General features: G+C 37.5%; 1 protein-coding gene across 4 annotated transcripts in view; it reads right to left on the reverse strand.

The window, feature by feature from the left end:
• CUL1 (cullin 1) overlaps nucleotides 1–22,529 on the reverse strand; it is a 114,002-nt gene that overhangs the window by 89,774 nt on the left and 1,699 nt on the right. The window contains exon 2 of one of the 4 annotated variants that reach the window (XM_073238280.1): nucleotides 4,173–4,269. The exons of the other annotated variants lie outside the window; for them this stretch is intronic. The gene's annotated coding sequence lies outside the window, so the exon portion shown is untranslated. The remainder of the gene's footprint in view (nucleotides 1–4,172; nucleotides 4,270–22,529) is intronic. 4 annotated transcript variants of the gene reach the window in all.

The following is a 22,529-nucleotide window of genomic DNA, read 5'->3' on the forward strand; positions in this document are numbered from 1 at the left end:
TAGATTAATGATACGGAAAAAAAAATCCCACAAACACCAAAAAAAGGACCAAGTGAAACTGAACTCATCAATCTTCCTGAAAGAGATTTCAAAATAAAAATCAGAAACATGCTCATTGAGGTACAGAAAAATATTCAAGAACTCTGGGACAAATTTAGGATGGAGATTCCATCATTAAGAAATGAAACATACAGTGGAGGGATTTAAAAGCAGATTAGATGTAGTAGAAGAAACAGTACATGGAATAGAAATTAGAGAAGAGGAATACAAGAGCTGAGGAACAGAGAGAAAAAAGGATCTCTAAGAATGAAAGAATATCAAGAGAACTGTGTGACCAATCGAAAATGGAACAATATTTGCATTACAGGGGTACTAGAAGAAGAGAGAGAAAAAGGGATAGAAAGTGTCTTTGATGAGGTAATTGCTGAAAACTTTCCCAATTTGGGGAAGGAGATAGTCTCTCGGTTCATGGAGGTGCACAGATCTCCTAACATAAGGGAGCCAAGGGAGACAACACCAAGACATATAACAATTAAAACGGCAAAGATCAAGGTTAAGGACAGACTTTTAAAAGCAGCTAGAAAGAGAAAAGAGATCACATACAAAGGAAAATCCATCAGGCTCTCATCAGACTTCTCAACAAAACCTTACAGGCTAGAAGAGAGTGGCATGATATATTTAATGCAATGAAATGGAAGGGCCTCAAACCAAGAATACTCTACTTGGCAAGGCTATCATTTAAATTTGAAGGAAGGATTAAACAATTTCCAGACAAACAAAAGCTGAGAGAATTTACCTCACACAAACCATTTCTACAGTGTATTTTGGAGGGACTGCTACAGATGGAAGTGTTCCTAAGGCTAAATAGCTGTCACCAGCAGTAATAACACCACAGTAAAGAAAGTAGAACGTTCACTAAGTGGATGCAAAATTAAATCAACGACCCCAAAAGTCAGTCAAGGGACAGATAAAAAGTACAGAATATGATACCTAATATATAAAGAATGGAGGAAGAAGAAAAAGGAGGGAAAAAAAAGAACCTTTAGATTGTGTTTGTAATAGCATACTAAGTGAGTTAAGTTAGACTGTTTGATAGTGAGGAAGTTACCTTTGAACCTTTGGTAACCACAAATTTAAAGCCTGCAATGTCAATAAATACATACTTACCAATAATCACCCTAAATGTAAATGGTATGAATGCACCAATCCAAAGGCAAAGCATCACTTTCACTGCTGAATTTTATCAAACATTTAGTGAAGACCTAATGCCCATCCTCCTTAAAGTTTTCCAGAAAGTAGGAGAGGAGAGAATACTCCCAAACTCATTCTATGAGGTGTGCGTCACTCTAATACCAAAACCAGGCAAAGACACCACAAAAAAAGAAAATTACAGAATAATATCCCTGATGAACATAGATGGAAAAAACTCAACAAAATATCAGCAAACCGAATTCAAACATACATAAAAAAATCATCTATCATAATCAAGTAGGATTTATTCCAGGGATGCAAGGATGGCACAACATTCGAAAATCCATCAACATCACCCACCACATAAACAAAAAGGACAAAAATCACATGATCGTCTCCATAGATGCCAAAAAAGCATTCAACAAAATTCAACATCCATTCATGATAAAAACTCTAAACAAAATGGGTATAGAGGGCAAGTTCCTCAACATACTAAAGGCCATATATGACAAACCCACAGCCAACATCATACTGAACAGCGAGAAGATGAAAGCTTTTCCTCTGAGATCGGGAAGAAGACAGGGATGCCCACTCTCCCCACTTTTATTCAGCATGGTTCTGGAGGTCCTAGCCAAAGGAATCAGACAACACAAAGAAATAAAAGGCATCCAGACTGGCAAGGAAGAAGTCAAACTGTCACTGTTTATGAATAACATGATATTGTACATAAAAAACCCAAAAGAATCCATTCCAAAACTACTACACAGAAATCTGTTGCATTCCTATGCACTAACAATGAACTATCAGAAAGACAAATGAGGAAAACAATTCCATTCACAATTGCATCAAAAAGAATAAAATACTTAGGAATAAACCTAATGAAGTAAGTGAAAGACCTATACCCTGAAAATTACAAGACATTCATGAGAGAAATTAAAGATACCAATAAATGGAAATACATCCTGTGCTCATGGACAGGAAGAATTAATATTGTCAAAAAAGCCATTCTGCCTAAACTGATCTACAGATTCAATGGAATCTCTATCAAAACATCAACAGCATTCTTTAACGAACTAGAGCAAATAGTTCTAAAATTCATATGAAACTACAGAACACCCCGAATAGCCAAAGCAATCCTGAGAAGGAAGAATAAAGCTGGGGGGATTATGCTCTCTGACTTCAAGCTCTACTACAAAACCACAGTAATCAAGACAATTTGGTACTGGCACAAGAACAGACCCATAGACCAATGGAACAGACTACAGAGCCCAGATATAAACCCAAGCATATATGGTCAATTAATATACAATAAAGGAGCCATGGACATAAAATGGAGAAATGACCGCCTCTTCAACAACTGTTGTTGGCAAAACTGGACAGCTACATGCAAGAGAATGAAACTGGATTATTGTCTAACCCCATACACAAAAGTAAACTTGAAATGGATCAAAGATTTGAATATAAGTCATGAAACCATAAAACTCTTAGAAGACAACATAAGCAAAAATCTCCTGAATATAAACATGAGCAACTTTTTCCTAATGCATCTCCCCAGGGAAGGGAAACAAAAGCAAAAATAAACAAATGGGACTACATCAAGCTAAAAAGCTTCTGTACAGCAAACAACACCATCAGCAGAACAAAAAGGCATCCTATAATCTGGAAGAATACATTTGTAAATGATATATCTGACAAGAGGTTAACAGGTAAAATACATAAAGAACTCACACGCCTCAATAACCAAAAAGCAAATAACTGAATTAAAAAATGGGCAGAGGATATGAACAGACAATTCTCCAAAGAAGAATTTCAGATGGCCAACAGACACATGAAAAGATGCTCCACATCACTAATTATCAGGGAAATGCAAGTTAAAATCACAATGAGATATCACCTCACACCAGTAAGGATGGCCAGCATCAAAAAGACTAAGAACAACAAATGCTGGCAAGAATGCGGAGAAAGGGGAACCCTCCTACACTGCTGGTGGGAATGTAAATTAGTTCAACCATTGTGGAAAGCAATATGGAGGTTCCTCCAAAAAATAAAAATAGAAATACCATTTGACCTGGGAATTCCACTCCTAGGAGTTTGCCGAAAGAATACAAGTTCTCAGATTCCAAAAGACATATATGCACCTCTGTTTAATGCAGCACTATTTACAATAGCCAAGATATGGAAGCAACCTGAGTGTCCATCAGTAGATGAATGGATAAAGAAGATGTGGTACATATATATATACACACAATGGAATACTATTCAGCCATAAGAAGAAAACAAATCCATTTGCAACAACATGGATGGAGCTGGAGGGTATTATGCTCAGTAAAATAAGCCAGGCAGAGAAAGACTAGTACCAAATGATTCCCCTCATTTGTAGAGTATAACAACGAAGCAAAAACTGAAGGAACCAAATAGCAGCAGAGTCACAAACTCCAAGAAGGGACTAGTGGTTTACCAAAGGGGAGGAGTTGGGGAGAGCAGGTGGGAGGGAAGGAGAAGGGGATTGAGGGGTATTAGGATTAGTAAACATGGTATGGGGGGGGATCATGGGGAAGACAGTGTAGCACAGAGAAGACAAGTAGTGACTCTGTGGCGTCTTACTACACTGATCAGGACAGTGACTGCAATGGGGTATGGGGGGGAACTTGATAATATGGGTGAATGTAGTGACCACATTGTTTTTCATATGAAACCTTCATAAGAGTGTATATCAATAATAATACCTTAATGAAAATATATTTGTAATAAGAAATACACTTGCATTTTATAATGTGGAAAACATGAGTAACAAAAATGAAGTATGGAATACAGACACTATATTTGCTTATTTTCCACAATTCAAATTAGGCTATTTTGCTAATTATTGCTATTTGAATAACGGATGTTTTAATAAGTGGATTTTACATTTATACCTATTATTATAAAAATGGAAAATACAGCAATAAAAGGTTCTTCTTTGTAAATAGAACATCTCTCACCAGGAACTTCAGATTTAACGGCAGTAATGCTTCTGACTTGTGGGCTTCAGTTCTGTGGCTGGAGAGCAGGGGTCTTATTCACAGTTGCATCAGCATACTGCAAATGTCCAGAAATATTGGTGTAATACTGCTCCAAATATTTTGGGAACACACCTGAATTTCTGATGATACTTAAAAACGAAAACTTTGTCTGCCCATCAGCATATAAAATTATTAAAGTAAAGCAACTTTTTACTTTAGAACATTTTATTTCTATTAGCATAGTAACAACTGAGAAAAATCTGGGCAGAGGAATAGCCCAATATTTACCTTATATATGAAGTTTATGCATAATTTTTTAGGAATATAATTATTCAAACAACTCATAAATATATAGAACTGATGGCTTTAAAAAATTAAGAAACAAAGCCATGACTCTCCATTCTGGGGTAGGGAAGAGCAAATGTATTTAAAGTTTCAAGGTTTACTTCTATGCCTTTCGTCCCAATTAAACTAGCAGAGATTCAAAATTAAGTAGGCTTTCAACTTATACAAGTGATATAGCTGCTTTCTCTTTATGTCCAACCTTTGCCTTTCTAATCATATAAATACATGCACACGCTTATTCAATTCATTCCACACACAAAAACACAATTTTATAATTGTGAGAAATTTTAAATGTCATTAAGTATGGATTTTTTCCTATGAACATTTTAGTAACTAATAAGCTATTCTGATGTGGGTACTTAAACAATTAATTAATAGAAGAAGGTCCTTTTAATTCCTAAAACCCACAGACATGCAATCAAAACCTTTAGTATTATTCAATTCATAAATGAACCTTAATTCAATCAGCATACAGTTTCCCTATTTTAATTATTATGTGACTTCCAAGTGGGGTGACACAAACCTCACTGGTATAAACTGCTTTAGAAAACTTGCATACCACCATAACCATTTATCATTCAGGTGCTATATGAATGACCAATTTGTCCACATAATCTAGCTTTATAACTGCTAAGACCTCCGTTTTAACACAAAGCTTTTATAAGCCCATTTATTCAATGACCAAACTTGGTGCGTGCATGTATTTTACTTCCAAGCCCTTTCATTTGCTTTAAAACAAGGAAAAATGGTGTTACATTTGATCATGACTATTATATAATGCATGCTTTCCAAATGGAGGGCTGCAATCCATTAATGTGTGGGCCACAAAATCAACTTAGTAAATACCAACTGAAATTTAAAAAGTGCAATAGAAAAAAAGCTCATAGAATGTAAGTTTTATTCAGTGCATCCTTTGTTTCAGTTATGTCTATGTACAAGGTTGCCCTGCAAAGTGTATTCTTAATGTAGAGATAATTAAAGAAGCAGGGATCAACATTATACAATGACATGGTTATTATATAAATTATGTGGATGTTTGTAAGACTTCAAAACCTGGCTCTACAACTCACTAGCTGTGTGAGCAGATTCTTTACCTGCTGTCCCTACAATTATCTATAATTGGGATGATAACAGTACCTATCTTACAAAGTGGCTGTGCAGAACAGATGAGCAATGCAAATAAAATGTTTAAAAGAGTACCTGACACATAGTAAGCATTTGCTACTATTTATAGTAACACTTCTACAAAGGTTATCAGATGTCCTTGAAATTCCTACCATGGCACTTAAAATACAACAAAAACCTACTGGGGGGTGGGGGATGTCAAAGCCAGCATGCTTATTTTTAAAGTCAAAATGAAGTAAATTAATGCTGCCTAAAAATTTCATAATACCTTTCAGAATTAATGATACCAAGGGCACTACTTCCCCAAATTCCCATCAAAATGTACCTATCTGCATCTTTGGATACAGCCAAAAGTAGTTACTAGGTGACTATTTTCTTTGAAATCTCATTCTCTCTTAAAATTCATCCAACCTTTCATCCTTCCACAAAATAATTTAATAGGATGTTTTAAAATACCAGCTTGAAAAATATTTCTTACCTATTTTACTGGGTAATGGGTTAAGCCGCTATTGTACTGAATCCACTAACTTTGTGGAAAATCCACTACTGGAAGAGCTTTCAATGCACATCAGCAACCTAAAACCTCTTCGGTCTCGGCGTCCCAGGGTTGTAAAGACCCAGACAAACAGATAACCAGACAGGCAGAAAGTCATTTTCACTCCTGAAGTGATTGGAATGCTGGTGGTACAGGAAACATCAGGCCACTGAGGGTGAAAATCTCAGCAGGGGAGGCATAATCATGTGCCACATGAAGTGGCAAGTGAGGTACATACACCAGGGGCTGCTTCAGTAAAAGATGCATTATTCCATCACAAATGCCGATTCTACCAAAATGCCACAACTTTTATTTCAAAGAAGTTAGGTTTCAACTCACAGTTCCCACTATTCCACCTGTTTAGTGAACAGTTTGCTCTAGAGCTGGTGAGTGCTAAGTGAAATAATATCTGCTACATAAGAATATTTTGAAAGCTACATCAGTAAGTGAACAAGAAGATACTCACTTAATCCAGGTTTTGAGGCCTTTTTATTACTTTCTTCCACTAATATAAACAAACCCTAACTTCAAAAATTCTGACCCACAACTTTCCCTAAGTGAACTTGAGACACTTCCCATTTCACTACAAACTGGTATGAAAAGGAATAACAGTCCTACCTCTACACTCTAAGTGGAACTTTCCCATTTTGATTCGCTCACCCCACTGCAAGTCCCTGGAGAAATCAAGAAGCACCTTCTTTTAAGGGACATATTCCCAGTGCAGGGATAATGGCCTTGACTGTTCAGGGTCACGATGCGTTTCGTGCCACCTACTGCTCCTGTGGGTCTACCTGTCAGAGATCTGTGCCCCCTTCCGGGTTCATGTTCGGTGCTGCACCCAATAAAAAGTACCGCACTGAAAATGTCCTCACTAGCTACTATGACATCAAGTACTCAGAAATTTATTTTAGTGTGGGGAAAGGGTATGGGGAAATACATAATACACAAATGAGTTTAAACCTAGGCTTTGAATCAACCAAATATAAATAATTAAATTCAGTCTCTCCATTTTTAAAGTTCATCTTCTAAACTCATGGAAACATGGCATTTGATGAATACCTTCAACAAGATTTTTTTTTTTTTGAGGTATAAAGGGGGCTTAAAAAAAAAATCTTGTTCCCAACCTGACAAAACAATCTGGACATATGTGAAACAAAACAAAAAATTTGATGAACTTTTAACATCAGCCTCCCCTAAGATGATTCTGAAAGAGATTTAGGCTTCTAACATTTCATGTTTTTTTAACCAACTGCTTCTACTCAAGATGTTTATTTTTAACTGCAAAAATTTGTAGTGAATCTGTCTGCACAAGTCTTTATTTTTTGTTGAAGTATCATTGATAGATAATCTTAAACATTGGTTTCAAATGTACAACACAGTGGTTCAACAGTTACTCGTATTATTAAATCCTCACCCCCACTACTGTGTTTACTATCTATTAACATAGAAAGATGTTACAGAATCATTGGCTATATTCTTGATGGTGTACTACCATCCCCGTGACCAACTTATATTATAATGGAGAATTTTTGTGTCCCTTTATCTCCCTCAACCTCCCCACCAACTCCAACCACCTCCATGATAACCACTAGTCACTTCTGTGTCTATGAATCTACTGCTGTTTTGTTCCTTCTGTTTTGTTTTTATATTCCACAAATAAGTAAACTCATATGGTATTTGTCTTTCTCTGCCTGACTTATTTCACTAAGCATAATACCCTCTAGATCTACCTATGCTCTTGCAAATAGCAGGATTTCTTTTCTATGGCTAAATAATATTCCACTGTGTATATGTACCACCTCTTCTTTATCCATTCAGCTATTGATGGACACTTCGGCTGCTTCCATATCTTGGCTATTGTAAATGATGCAGCAATAAACATAGAGGTACATACATCTTTTTTGAATCAGGCATTTTGTTTTCTTTGGGTAAATTCCTAGAAGTGGAAGTGCTGGATAAAACAGTATTTCTATTTTTAGTTTTTTGACGAACCTCCATAATGCTTTCCACAACAGTTGCACCAAGTGACATTCCCACCAACAGTGTGGCAAAGGTTCCCATTTCTCCACATCCTTGTCAACAATTGTTATTTCTTGTCTTTTGGATAGTGGCTATTCTAACTATTGTGAGGTGGTATCTCATTGTGGTTTTAATTTGCACTTCCGTGATGATTAGTGATGTGGAGCATCTTTTCATGTGCCTGTTGGCCATCTGTATTTCCTCTTTGGAGAAATGTCTGTTCAGGTCCTCTGCCCATTTTTTAATCCGGTTATTTGTTTTCTGGGTGTTGAGGAGGATGAGTTCTTCATATATTTTGGGTCTTAATCCCTTATCAGACAAATCATTTAGGAATATATTCTCCCATACTATAGGATGCCTTTTTGTTCTACTGATGGAGTCCTTTGCCGTAGAGAAGCTTTTTAGTTTGATGTAGTCCCAGTATTCATCTTTCTATTTTCCTTGCCTCAGCAGATGTGTCCATGAAAAAATTGCTCATACTTGTGTTCAAGAGGTTTTTGCCTGTTTTCTTCTAAGAGTTTTATGGTTTCATGTGTTACATTCAGCTCTTTGATCTATTTCAAGTTTACTTTTGTGTATGGAGTTAGCAGTAATCCAGTTTCATTCTTTCACATAGTGTCCAGTTTTCCTAACAGCTACTGAAAAGGTTGTCTTCTCCCCACTGTTTTCACGGCTCCTTTACTGTATTGACCATATATGCATGGGTTTATATCCGGGCTCTCTATTCTGTTCCATTGATCTACAGGTCTGTCCTTGTGCCAGTGCTATATTGTTTTGATTACTGCAGCTTTGTAGTATAGCCTGAAGTCAGGGAGCATAATTCCCCCAACTTTGTTCTATTTCAGGATGGCTTTGACTATTTGGGGTCTTCAGTGGTTCCATATGAATTTTAGAATTACTTGTTCTAGTTCATTGAAACATGCTGCTGGTATTTTGATAAGGAATGTACTGAACCTGTAAATTACTTTGGGCAGGGTGGCCATTTTGACAATATTAATTCTTCCTATCCATGAGCACAGGATAGATTTCCATTTATTGGTGTCTTTAATTTTTCTCGTGTGTCTTAGTTTCAGAGTACAGGTCTTTCACCTCCTTGATTAGACTTATTCCTGGTATTTTATTCTTTTTGATGCAACTATAAATGGAGTTGTTTTCCTGATTTTGCTTTCTGTTAGTTCATCATTAGTATATAGGAATTCAACAGATTTCTGTGTATTAATTTTGTATCCTGCAACTTTGCTGAATCCAGTTATTCTAATAGTTTTTGGTGGAGTCTTTAGGGTTTTCTATATATAGTATCACAACTGCAAATAGTGACAGCTTAACTTCTTCCTCATGGACAACTTGTTTTTATAGTCACTATAAAACTGGTGGTTTTTTAGGTTATTGTTTGGGGGCAGAAAAGACCTAACAGCAGCTCATTTGTACCTGTATGATAATTAAGACCCATTTACAAATAAAAATAAAGAACATGCTCCAGATTAAGATTGGTACTGATTTCTACCAACACACTAGTTGTGACTAGGGTAGTGTCATCAACTTCACTGTCCAGCTGAAGTTTAGGGTGGGAAGCCTCAAGGAAATGGTTCGGCACATTCAACATTTCACATATTTTACTTCACTAATGAGTTTTACCTCAAGCGGGTTTTCAAGCTTATGCTTCAAATAGCTTTTCTGAAAACCATCAAGCCAATGTTCCCAGTTGAAAATAGTTAATATTTGCAAAAGAACACCAAAATCACAAAATCCTTATTTTCCCCATGCTTTTGTAAGGGGGAAAATACTCAAAGATGTATTTTTAAAAATGGACATTTTAGATAACTTGGGCTTCACAAACATGATTTAATTTTCTAAAATAAAACTTTGCAAATAAATCAACTTCTGCAAAGTATACATACAATAAACCACAAGAAGCACATTTTAGGACTTTCTTCTGATCACATACACAGAATATAGATACTCAGTCTATATTAAACCATCACTAAAACAAACAAACCCTCTTCTGCATTTTGAAAAAATTATCCTCTTTTTAAAATAAACAAACCTACAGTTCGATTTACTGCTGCCAAGGGAGTCCTCTAAATGTGTTTTAAAAACTACTTTTCACTACAGCTATTAAGGTAATCTACTGTCCTAGGTACACACATATCCCTACCATAAAAAAGCAATGTGATGTTCATCTTACACATCCACATTTTCAAAAGGAAACTTTAATGTAACATGGTTTATTGGTTCTGATTTGAAGATTCTTTATTCATTTTCCATAAATCAGCCTTATCCAAAGAAAATTTCTACATTTATAATTTATTACAGATAAAATCTCAAAGTTAACAACCCCCCAAACTGGTTTGCTTTATTGCAATTTCGTTAAATTTTATTAGTAAAAATTGTATTCCAGTTTGAACAACCAAGTGCAGCAAACTAGCATGGTGTGCACAGCCAGGCCTGAGTGTTTTTTGAGTTTAAGGGGAAGAGAGATGGGCTTGTGTGGTAAAGGACTGGCCAGGATGGGGAGCAGTCCAGCTCTATCAAATCATGGTGACTCAACTACCACTTGGGGACAGACCTACAGTCTCAGGAGCCTTGACAACCCATGAATACAGGAGACTCCTGCATCGCTGGCCATGAGGGCGTAAGGGCGACATGAAGCTGGTAAGAGAGCCAAAAAGAGAGACTTGAAGACAGAACATTCTGAAGGAAGAACTAGTATGATTTGGTGGCTCACTAATATAGACACAGAAAAAATTAAAGTCTTAGATATCACGCTTAAAATAGAGAATTGGATATGGTTTAGGGAGCAAAGGAGATCAGTAAGGGCAGGCTGCCCAATGGAAACACCCTGAGGGCAGTTCAAAGGACTGAAGGAAGCTCAGCAGAACCATCAATGAGCTAACAGTTAAAACCATCAGAACTGCTTTAGCCAAAATAAAACTGAAAAACCCTACACAGAATAAACTAGAACTTAGAATCAAGTCGAAGTTAAGTGCCTCCTGACCTTAAGAGGAGGAGATAAACCAGAAAAACCCAGTATCTTCCCCAGAAGCTAATACATAAGGTCATTTAGGAAACAAGAAAGGTAACCTGGCCCAGATTTTTGGAAATCACAGCATTACATCCCCTCCTTAAAGGAGAGCCAAAATGCTCTAGAAAATAGATTTGGTCATGCTGCTCAAAGTAGTATGACCTAACATCTTTTGTGACAGTGTTCACATTCTGGAAACTACTGAGCTAGACAGAAATGTAGGAGAACCAATTTTAATATATCAGGAAAGAATCCAAGAGAATATTAAAAAGCTAAAGTCTGATTTTCAATGGACTGAAATGCTTTTAAAACTCAGTTTTTAGACTTTGAAAGAAAAAAGAAATTGAAATACCTTTGCAGTTAATGTCTTAAACCGGTATTTTCCAGATTTATAAAGTACTTTTAACATATGATAACTACCAAGAAAATGTAAATGACACATGCTTTGATTTTGTTGTTCCTCAACTGTTATTATGGATTAATGCTCACCCATGTACTTAAAAAAAAATTTAGATACTTCCTGTAATAGCATTAAGCATTTAGATGTGGGCAAGGAATATGGTGAAGCAAAAATCACCTCTAAAATACATCCACAACTCACCTAATAGACATCTATAGAACTTTACATCCAAAAGCAACAGGATATACATTCTTCTCAAGTGCACATGGAACATTCTCCAGAATAGACCACATACTAGCTCACAAAAAGAGCCTCAGTAAATTCCACAATATTGAAATTCTACCAACCAATTTTTCAGACCACAAAGGTATGAAAGTAGAAATAAATTCTACAAAGAAAACAAAAAGGCTCACAAACACATGGAGGCTTAACAACATGCTACTAAATAATCAATGGATCAATGAACAAATCAAAATAGAGATCAAGGAATATATAGAAACAAATGACAACAACAACACTAAGCCCCAACTTCTGTGGGATGCAGCGAAAGCAGTCTTAAGAGGAAAGTATATAGCAATCCAGGCACACTTGAAGAAGGAAGAACAATCCCAAATGAATAGTCTAACATCACAATTATTAAAACTGGAAAAAGAAGAACAAATGAGGCCTAAAGTCAGCAGAAGGAGGGACATAATAAAGATCAGAGAAGAAATAAACAAAATTGAGAAGAATAAAATAGCAAAAATCAACGAAACCAAGAGCTGGTTCTTTGAGAAAATAAACAAAATAGATAAGCCTCTAGCCCAACTTATTAAGAGAAAAAGAGAGTCAACACAAATCAACATAATCAGAAATGAGAATGGAAAAATCACGACAGACTCCACAGAAATACAAAGAATTATTAAAGACTACTATGAAAACCTATATGCCAACAAGCTGGAAAACCTAGAAGAAATGGACAACTTCCTAGAAAAATACAACCTCCCAAGACTGACCAAGGAAGAAACACAAAAGTTAAACAAACCAATTACAAGCAAAGAAATTGAAACAGTAATCAAAAAACTACCCAAGAACAAAACCCCGGGGCCGGACGGATTTACCTCGGAATTTTATCAGACACACAGAGAAGACATAATACCCATTCTCCTTAAAGTGTTCCACAAAATAGAAGAAGAGGGAATACTCCCAAACTCATTCTATGAAGCCAACATCACCCTAATACCAAAACCAGGAAAAGACCCCACCAAAAAAGAAAATTACAGACCAATATCCCTGATGAATGTAGATGCAAAAATACTCAATAAAATATTAGCAAACAGAATTCAACAGTATATCAAAAGGATCATACACCATGACCAAGTGGGGTTCATCCCAGGGATGCAAGGATGGTACAACATTCGAAAATCCATCAACATCATCCACCACATCAACAAAAAGAAAGACAAAAACCACATGATCATCTCCATAGATGCTGAAAAAGCATTTGACAAAATTCAACATCCATTCATGATAAAAACTCTCAGCAAAATGGGAATAGAGGGCAAGTACCTCAACATAATAAAGGCCATATATGATAAACCCACAGCCAGCATTATACTGAACAGCGAGAAGCTGAAAGCATTTCCACTGAGATCGGGAACCAGACAGGGATGCCCACTCTCCCCACTGTTATTTAACATAGTACTGGAGGTCCTAGCCACGGCAATCAGACAAAACAAAGAAATACAAGGAATCCAGATTGGTAAAGAAGAAGTTAAACTGTCACTATTTGCAGATGATATGATACTGTACATAAAAAACCCTAAAGACTCCACTCCAAAACTACTAGAACTGATATCGGAATACAGCAAAGTTGCAGGATACAAAATCAACACACAGAAATCTGTAGCTTTCCTATACACTAACAACGAATCAATAGAAAGAGAAATCAGGAAAACAATTCCATTCACCATTGCATCAAAAAGAATAAAATACCTAGGAATAAACCTAACCAAGGAAGTGAAAGACTTATACTCTGAAAACTACAAGTCACTCTTAAGAGAAATTAAAGGGGACACTAATAAATGGAAACTCATCCCATGCTCATGGCTAGGAAGAATTAATATCGTCAAAATGGCCATCCTGCCAAAAGCAATATACAAATTTGATGCAATCCCTCTCAAATTACCAGCAACATTCTTCAATGAATTGGAACAAATAATTCAAAAATTCATATGGAAACACCAAAGACCCCGAATAGCCAAAGCAATCCTGAAAAAGAAGAATAAAGTAGGGGGGATCTCACTCCCCAACTTCAAGCTCTACTACAAAGCCATAGTAATCAAGACAATTTGGTACTGGCACAAGAACAGAGCCACAGACCAGTGGAACAGATTAGAGACCCCAGAAATTAACCCAAACATATATGGTCAATTAATATTTGATAAAGGAGCCATGGACATACAATGGCAAAATGACAGTCTCTTCAACAGATGGTGCTGGCAAAACTGGACAGCTACATGTAGGAGAATGAAACTGGACCATTGTCTAACCCCATATACAAAGGTAAACTCAAAATGGATCAAAGACCTGAATGTAAGTCACGAAACCATTAAACTCTTGGAAAAAAACATAGGCAAAAACCTCTTAGACATAAACATGAGTGATCTCTTCTTGAACATATCTCCCCGGGCAAGGAAAACAACAGCAAAAATGAGCAAGTGGGACTACATTAAGCTGAAAAGCTTCTGTACAGCGAAAGACACCATCAATAGAACAAAAAGGAACCCTACAGTATGGGAGAATATATTTGAAAATGACAGATCTGATAAAGGCTTGACGTCCAGAATATATAAAGAGCTCACACGCCTCAACAAACAAAAAACAAATAACCCAATTAAAAAATGGGCAGAGGAACTGAACAGACAGTTCTCCAAAAAATAAATACAGATGGCCAAGAGACACATGAAAAGATGCTCCACATCGCTAATTATCAGAGAAATGCAAATTAAAACTACAATGAGGTATCACCTCACACCAGTAAGGATAGCTGCCATCCAAAAGACAAACAACAACAAATGTTGGCGAGGCTGTGGAGAAAGGGGAACCCTCCTACACTGCTGGTGGGAATGTAAATTAGTTCAACCATTGTGGAAAGCAGTATGGAGGTGCATCAAAATGCTCAAAACAGACCTACCATTTGACCCAGGAATTCCACTCCTAGGAATTTACCCTAAGAACGCAGCAATCAAGTTTGAGAAAGACAGATGCACTCCTATGTTTATCGCAGCACTATTTACAATAGCCAAGAATTGGAAGCAACCTAAATGTCCATCTGTAGATGAATGGATAAAGAAGATGTGGTACATATACACAATGGAATACTACTCAGCCATAAGAAGTGGAAAAATCCAACCATTTGCAGCAACATGGATGGAGCTGGAGAGTATTATGCTCAGTGAAATAAGCCAAGCGGAGAAAGAGAAATACCAAATGATTTCACTCATCTGAGGAGTATAGGAACAAAGGAAAAACTGAAGGAACAAAACAGCAGCGGAATTACAGAACCCAAAAATGGACTAACAGGTACCAAAGGGAAAGGAACTGGGGAGGATGGGTGGGCAGGGAGGGATAAGGGGGGGGAAGAAGAAGGGGGGTATTAAGATTAGCATGCATGGGGGGGAGGGAGAAAGGGGAGGGTGGGCTGCACAACACAGAGAGGACAAGTAGTGACTCTACCACATTTTGCTAAGCTGATGGACAGTAACCGTAATGTGGTTGTTAGGGGGGACCTGATATAGGGGAGAGCATAGTAAACATAGTATTCTTCAGGTAAGAGTAGATTAAAAATTTAAAAAAAAAAAGAAAGAAAGAAAGAAAAGGGGGATTACTCCTTAACAGGATAAAACTATTGGTAAATCAAAGATCAACACATGCTTTAAATATCCTTAATGTTGATCACTTAAAGGGTGTCAGATGATCAGCTATGGAGGTACTCTTTTCTGATAATATTCCTTTCTCTTAATTAAAAAAAAAAAAAAAAAAAAAAGCAGTTCCTGTGTGCTGACCTCCAATGAGTTCTGCACAGTGGTATAGAGGGCATGTCAAAGTGTGGGCAAAGGGTCTGTTTGTTTCTACGCAGAAGATCAAGGCCTAGCTTGGATACCCAGAAAATGAACTAAGATACGATATGAGGAGGAGCTTCCGGCATCAGCACTCTCTGGAGGACTCGTGCCGGGGGATGATCATCAAAAAGCCTCCACAGGGATCCGGACGATGCTGCGGTTGTGGCTGCATCCAGCCCACCGTCTCCTGGACTTGCCATAAGAAGGAGGAGGGAGATGTCTAGGCTGGCATGTGCATACAGTGAGACAACGAATTTGACTGGATCTGTACTGTTGGAACTCAACCAGGAGTTGGGAGGGGTGCAAGTTGTAGCACCCCAAAATCTCATGACTATAGACTATCTATGGTTAAAAGAACATATGGGATGTGAACAGATCCCAGAAATGGGCTGCTTTAATTTGTCTGATGGTTCAAGTACAGTTGGAAAATATCCATCATATCATAGATAAATTTTCACAAATGCCTAGGGTGCCTAAATGGTTTTCTTGGCTTCACTGGAGATGGCTGGTAATTATAGATTTGCTTTGTTTATGTCACCGTATTCCTATTATGTTAATATGTGTGTGCAAATTAGTTAGTAGCTTAAAACCTATACATACTTAAGGTACTCTACAAGAAGATATGTCAAAGAAATAATCAATCCTCCCAAGTTTCCTTCATATGCTACATCTATAGCTTTTCTTCTTCCTTCCTAATTACAAACCTTAAATAGAATTCGTGCCTCATATCGAATTTACCGAGTATCATAATTCCTCCAGGTGGTAAAGATACCTCGAGACAAGTGCTGGGCATAGAAGCCACAGGGCATAAATCTGCAAAGAAGTAAAAAGCTAACCTTTGCAAACAATATGGCTTCTCTCTCACTTACCAACTTTACATTTCCCTGTATGGCCCCGGAAGATGACTGGTTAGCCAGAGACGGGTAAGATTCCTCAAGGGAGGAACAACCTAAGACAGGCACAGTCGCAGGGGGGCCATCAGGTGAGAATTTGGGGATCAACAGAGGTGAGGCTCAGAACCTCACCCCCCCTGCTTTGAGAGAAATCTTCTGCATCCGTGGATGTCTTGCTGCCCTTGTCTAGCCTGGATTAATACTTAGTCCATAGGCACACACCTGATCATCTGATCATCTACATTTGCCTTCTTACAGCACTAAACTATGTTTTCTACCTTTATCTTGCATCTACCTACCACTTCAGCATTTTATTAAAAATAAAAATAATAATAATAATAGGAGAAATGTGGGATCAACATATAAATCAAGTACAAAAATCAAATGAATATTCATATTTGACCTGATGGTTTATAGGTCATATTGCATGATCAAAACCGAAAGTTTCTGTGATGAATGCCCTTGTACTGTTCACCATGTAAGAATTTATTCACTCTGTAAGAATTCGTTCACCATGTAAGAACTTGTTCGTTATGCTTCAGAAGATTGGAGACTGACGAGAATTAGGCTTGAGATGGATTAATGATTGTACATTGAGCATTGACCCCCCTATACTGAATTTTATTGTTGTTAACAACCATTTGATCAATAAATATGAGAGATGCCCTCTCAAAAAAAAAAAAAATACATCCACAACTCTGTACTCATTCAGATCCTGGTCTCTAGGGCACTTCCTACGCCGCTCCTAGGAATATTAGTTTCAAGATGAGGGCTTCACCCAGACAGAACTAAACCCAACACATCGATTCACTGCATACCACATCTCCACCGCAAGGCACCAGATTTTTCACATTCTATGATTCTAAAATCAGTATGTGTTCTATGAAACAAGATACATTCCTTAATATGGTGGTAGGTTTTCTTCATCCGAATGCTATCAAGAGAATACCCTATACACACACACACACTCCCTGTAAGATATATATCCCCCGTAAGAGCCACGAGGCACACTGACATATAGAGATGTCTCAATATGCAACCTAGCATTTCTTAAATTTATTTATTCACAGTTCTTCCCCCCCCCATTCCCATACCTTACAGGTCACAGAACACAGTGGGTAAATGTTGCTCTAAACAAGTAAGTTCTGAAAACACAGTAACATGGAGTGGTAAAGCTGAGCTCCTTTATTATAAGAACAATTAGTGACCAAAACAAACAAAGCTTCATCATCAAAAGTGATGACAGACATGATATGCTTCACCAGAAATATCCCAGCTAAACTGCAGACATTAAAAAAACACCCTGCACAAGGAGAAGTTACCCACATGCAGTGCCTCTGCAAAGGTGCCACTGAAGAGCGAACTCCAGGTGAAGCTGCTCAACAGGTTAAGTGTCTGAAGCATCCCTCAGCCTTCCTTGTCCTCTGTGTCTTTTCGGGCCCTGCTGGTGGTCTGTCTTCATCATATCAAGAGGACATTGTGAGAGTAATCTGATCACCACCTAGTAAACATTCCTGCCCTTGTGTCCAAGTCTACCTTTAACCACGACAGTAGAGGAAAGACTTCCATCCAAAGGGAGGTATCTGTGAGAAGCGGGAAGCTGAGTGGGGGCAGTCCCAAAGTCACCAAGAGGGGTCAACCTGGTCTTGGGCATACACTAAGTGCTGAGTAAATAGTAGTATTACTGCATGTAAGGCGAACCTACATGTAAATCTTTTACAGATTTTTAAATCTTAAAGATGGGACATGTCAGAAGAAACCACTGTTGGACTGTATTCTTCCGCACCCTCCCCCAAGCCAAACATCCCCTACTTCCCAAAGATAAGGTTGGGCCCTGGGGAGGGAGCCAGCTGAGCTTAGAGCTCTATTCGTGGGATTCCACCCAGACTAAGAAGTCTGTGGTCTAGAGTTTCTCAACCTCATCCAGAATTTCAAACCTTTCCCTCAAGTCTGGCCAGGGCAGGCCTCCTGCCATCCTGCAGAAAGGGAGACCTGGGCTCTCTGGCCTTGCTCCCCTGTCCTGCCTTTCAGGTGCTTACAGGCACACGATTTTAGTTAGTATATAATTAACTGATTTCTATACAGTAAAACCACTCTTACCCTGGCATTTGGTGACATTTCTGTGCACCTATTTTCTCATAATTCCACAAGTATTCCTAGTATGTGTCATTTAGACTACATTTCTTAAATTGATAGTAACATTTCAATTTTCCAAGCTAAAGCAAAAAGTGTGCTAAAAGGATTTTTTTTAATTTTAGCAAATTAATTTTCTTAAGCATGATAGTAGGTTTAAACTTCCACTTAAAACTACACCTATCTTTTAGAGTTATAGGAATTACAAAGCAAAAAAGGATAAGAAATTTACAATATCACTAAGGAAAGGAAATGTCCACACACTGAAGATAATTATCAGTATATAATCCATATTTACAATTTAATATTAAAACAAATGAGTGTCATGAGATTAAAAATTTCAAGGAGGGCATGAACCTTGAGGGGACCTGAAGTTGAAGGATTAAGATAAAGGGAAAGAATGGGAAGACCAGAGGCTGACTCCCAGGAACAGAGCCCACCAACCTCAGACGTTAACCCCACGTGCCAGCACCTGTGAAGGACCTGCCGGCACAGCCAGTGACAAAGTGATCCCAGCCTGGAACTAGGCAGAACATCTCGCAGGGGTAAGTAATCCCACTGCTTCTCCTGCCCTTTCTTTGTTGTCTTCACCAATTACTCTACTGTATTATAAACACATGTGCACTGCAGGAAATTGGAGGAAAAAAAAAAACCCCCAGAAAGATTAAACTAAAAATAATCCATAATTCCTCTGCTCAGAGACGATTACTTTAACATTTTGGGTTTGGGTTTTTTAATGTATATAGTCACACATCAAAAAAACCACACCATCTTAGACATATTGTAGCACAGCATGTTTTATGTCACTTAATACTCATTGAATAATCATTAAATACAGAATTACAGAAATGCAAAGATTTATTCTAAAAATAATGAAATAGCAAAAAACTGAAAACAAATGCTCAATAAGAGGGCATTAAGTTACAGGGCATTCATGACAGAATATTAATCATTTTTTTCTATTTTCTTGGACTGAATCCTTAGAAGTAGATTAAAGTGCATATGTTTTTAAGTTTTTGTTATGTGTTTCTCTTAGGAAAACCACACTAAATTAGTCTTTCTAGCAATTTTTGAATGGGCTCATTTCTCCATACCCTCATCAGAGTGTTGATTTTTAAATTTATGCCCAAACTTTAAAAAAACAGTATCTCACTGACTGGCATTTCTAGGAGTACTGGCAGTGAAGCTAAAATTTTTTCCACTTTCCTGCCTTTTCTTTTAAAAATGACAAGTTTGCCCAATTTTTCCATGGGGGGGAGGGGAATCCTCTTTATCTTTTTGGTTTACATGCCTTAAACCAAGTGGTTAATTTTCCTGTAAGTTTGATATTTCTCAGTTTATCATTCACCTTTTAATTCTGGTGATGGTATTTTAACATACAAAGCCTCTGTATGTTAAAATACCATCACCAGAATTAAAAATGTAATCAAATGTAAAAGTAATCAAATGAACCTTTTCCTTTACAGTTCATTCTCTGGGCATTATGCTAAGAGAGGCTTTCTCCATCTGAGATCACCTGTAATATCTTTTGGTTCTTAAAAGAACTTTTTTGAAAATTACTTTAAAAGCACACAAGTTCACTACCCTAAAATTACATTTCTTACTTTAAATATTTTTACCAGTGCATATGCACTTTATGCACACTGATTTTATAGTGCTACACACATTTCATATAATGTTTTTCAAAGAATTTTCTGACACAGGCCTTTTAAAAAATTGCAGCTTGTTAGATCTGCAAGGCTTTACAATGACTTTATAAATTTTGCAAGGTCTGTGAGTCATAACATTACACCTAATTAACAATAGTCCCAAAGTTCCAGTCCCAAATTTTGGGACTGTTCATTTCTATCCCATCAGTGCCCAATTACTCTTCTTCAAAGTCCACCAGTTACTAAAAGACCAAGAAGAACAAGCTCAATTCTCAGTAGTCAACTAAGTTCTGCATAATGAATTCTGTTGTAATGATCAATTACCAGATATTCATCCTTAAAGCACTTTCATTTCAATCTCTTCTCCTCTTCCACTGCCACATCAAATACTCAAGGAGCGCCTGGAGCTCTGAGTCCCTGTATAGTTTTAGGTTCACCACCTAGTAGGCCTGAACTTAGCCACCCAAACCTCAGTTTCTTTGACTATGTGCTGCCAGGTCAATTAAAGAATAGCACCTACACTTACTGGGGCTTGAAAGGTTCCAGGTGGGAGGATGTTCATCAACAAAGTAGGAGTTAAATGAGCACTGACCCTGGCAGGGTCCTAGGCACAGCAAAGTATAAAAATACAAACACATTTGTAAGTTTTGGGGGCCCAAATTTTTAATTTGAAGAATGGTAAGTAACAGCTCCTCAGTTAAAGCCCATTCATTTTCATTTTCCATGCTGAAAGAAAAGCACAATGCCTGCTGGGTATACCAGAAATGGAGTTCTGATCAAAGGCCCTCAAGACTTAAAAATGGTCTCTCCCCTAAGAAATGCCACATCAGACTCTAGTACCACCTCTGGGTTTACTTCATTTCACCAACAGGGGCAAGTCTCAACTACCAAAGGATTTCATTTCAAAGGCAAGGTGCCCTATTTAACTTGGGGGGAAAGACCCCAGTCTTTCTAAAAACAAACTAGTTTTAAAACTAGTTCTGAAGATAAAAAAGTTAAGTTTCACAGCTTGTTTTCTGAACACTCTCCGGGATTTCCACGGCTAAAGAAAACCTGAGCATTTTTCTGCTGGGGCACTGTACTAGATTCTGGGTGCTATAATTATATATAATACAGCTTGTATTCTTACCAGTGAATGTTTTCTGCAGCCCAAATCAGAAGTGTTTTTAAACACTGGAAATAAGCTAGAATTGTTCCAGATTTATTCACTCAAAAAACAACTGAGGTACCCATGACCAAGTTCCTATGCTACCTTGGGGATGAGAAAATAAACAATATACCCTGCCTTCAAGGAATTCAGTCTGAAATGTATGGGCCATGAGGCTGTACTGATGATCAAGTTTAAGCTAATTATCTCTACAAGGTAATAACCAGTAAGAGGCAAAGGACTTTTAGGGGCTGTGATATCTAAGGATATCAGACTCCACTCAGGCTTTCAATCTGTCCCTTAGTCCTCTGACGGGGTACCCTATAGGAACGGGGGACATACCTGTAAAAAACTGAGCATATGGCTCTGAGAAAGGGATATTATAAGCTGGTGAAAACTCCCAGTATAACTAAAGTTTGTATTTTTCTTTTGGCAAAGTAATTTTAAAAATGTGATGCCAATGAGAAAAAAAAAAAAATAACATTTTTAGAGAGTAATTCCACCACCCCTCTCAAGCTTAATGAGCATTCACTCTCCTGAAACCTCCAAAAATGGGCATAATAGAGTTAAAGCAAGCCAGTCTTGTGTTTGCAGCTTCGGAATTTGAAATGCGATGCAACTATTTCGACTTGCTATAGAAAGCGGCAAACTGAACTTTCAAGTAAAAAATCTTTCTAATAGCCAAGAACCTTCTTTCAACAAAGGAAATCCTAATATTTTTCAAACAAAATGACTGATTTTGCTTTTTAAACAACATTCTCTATTTTGCTCCATAACCCGTATCAGAATTTCAGAGTATCAGTTAGACAGGTGGCCATAATACGAAGGGTTCAACTTGAAAGTGGATACAGTTTTGAGGCGTGGGAAGACAGGTTTAGGGCCTAGAAGCTCTGGTCGTAAAAGTGAATTTAGCTCCCCTTCTGTCACTAAGGTAAGTGCACTGCAAAACAACGTGACCATTTACT

This window comes from Manis javanica, chromosome 6, assembly GCF_040802235.1.
Source record: "Manis javanica isolate MJ-LG chromosome 6, MJ_LKY, whole genome shotgun sequence".
NCBI classification, from domain to species: Eukaryota; Metazoa; Chordata; class Mammalia; order Pholidota; family Manidae; genus Manis; species Manis javanica.